A 1601-nucleotide genomic window follows, 5' to 3' on the forward strand; every position below is an offset into this window, starting at 1 on the left:
GAGTCTCTTCGTTCCTCCTTGGAGATGCTGAGGCGCCGAGGGCGGGAAGTAGGCTGCACTGGGGAGAAGGTTTTATGTTGAACCATTCTTGTGTACCTGTTATGAATCCCACTTGGTCATAGTGAATTATTTTTTTTTGAAGTATCATTGGATTCTGTTGGTCAGGATGTTATTCAGGATTTTTTTTTACATCAATGTTAATGAGATATATTGGCCTATAGTTTTCTACTTTGGTAGTGTCTTTACTGGCATTGGTATCAAGGATATGTTTGCTTCATAGAATGAGTCTGGGAAAATTCCATTTCTTTCTATTTTCTGAAATAGTTTATATAAAATTGGTGCTAGATCTTCTCTGAATGTTTGAAAAAATTCAATTTTAAAACCATGTGGTCCAGGGAGGTTTTTGGCTAGAAGTTGTTTTATTACCTATTCAACTTCTTCTTTTGTAAATGGATCTATTCAGGTGTTCCATTTTAGTTGGTGTCAGTTTAGGTAAGTTGTGAATTTCTAAGTATTTTTGTATTTGTTTGAGTATAATTTTTTATAATATTTCAATGTAAGCCTTTTTATTTTAGTGGGTTCTGTTGTGACGTTGTCCATTTCATCTCTTATTTGGATTATTTGTGTCTTTTCCTTTTTTGTTTTGCTAGAGGTTTGTTGATTTTCTTGATCTTTTCAAAGAACCAACTCCTAGTTTTCTTGATAGTTTCAAATGTTTTTCTGCTTTCTATTTCATTTATTTCTGCCCTAATTTTTATAAATTCAGGGTTTTTTTTAGAGGATGTTGGGTTTTCTTACTGTTCTTTTTCAATTTGTTAGAGATGTTGGGTTAGAGAGCCAATGGTCATTTTTTCTTGCCTTTTGATATGTTTGCTTATTGCTATAAATTGACCTCTGATTATTGCTTTGGCTATTTCCCAGATGATTTTGTAAGTGGTGCTTTCATTGTAATTTGTTTCAAGCAAATTTTTAATTTCATTTCTTATTTCTTCTACCCAGTCATGTTCAAACAAGGTGTTATTCAACTTCCAAATATATGGGTTCCCACCCCCTTTTCCTTTATCCTTTTCTTATAATTTCGAGTTTTGTAGCCTTGTGGTGTGAGAAGATGCCTTGCATTATTTCTATGTTTGTTTGTTTTTTAAATTTATTGATGCTTGTCTTGTGACCTAAAATGTGATTGATTCTGGAGAATGGTCCATGCACATTGGAGAAGGTATACTATGAGGTTTTTTTAGGGTGTATTAGCCTATAAATATCTATGAGGTTGAGTTGGTTTATTATGTGGTTTAATTCTTAAGTATCTTTGTTGAGGTTCTTTCTGTTGGTTCTATATTTTCTTAAGAGTGGTGTATTGAAGTCTCCAAGTACTATAGTAGTGTTATCTATTTCCTTTTTCCATTTGTTTTATATATTTTGTAGGTCTTTCATTTGGTGCATGGATATTTATTTATTCTTGCTATATCCTCTTGTTCCATTGTTATTGTTATGTGCCATCGAGTTACTTGCAACTCATAGCAACCCTATGTACAACAGCCCTAAACTCTGCTCTGTCCTGTGCCAATCACACTGTCTCTGACACACCCATCCCAATTGCCCCA

This window comes from Elephantulus edwardii, unplaced genomic scaffold (genome assembly GCF_000299155.1).
Source record: "Elephantulus edwardii isolate Elephantulus edwardi_28Jun2011 unplaced genomic scaffold, EleEdw1.0 scaffold00054, whole genome shotgun sequence".
Classification (NCBI taxonomy): Eukaryota; Metazoa; Chordata; class Mammalia; order Macroscelidea; family Macroscelididae; genus Elephantulus; species Elephantulus edwardii.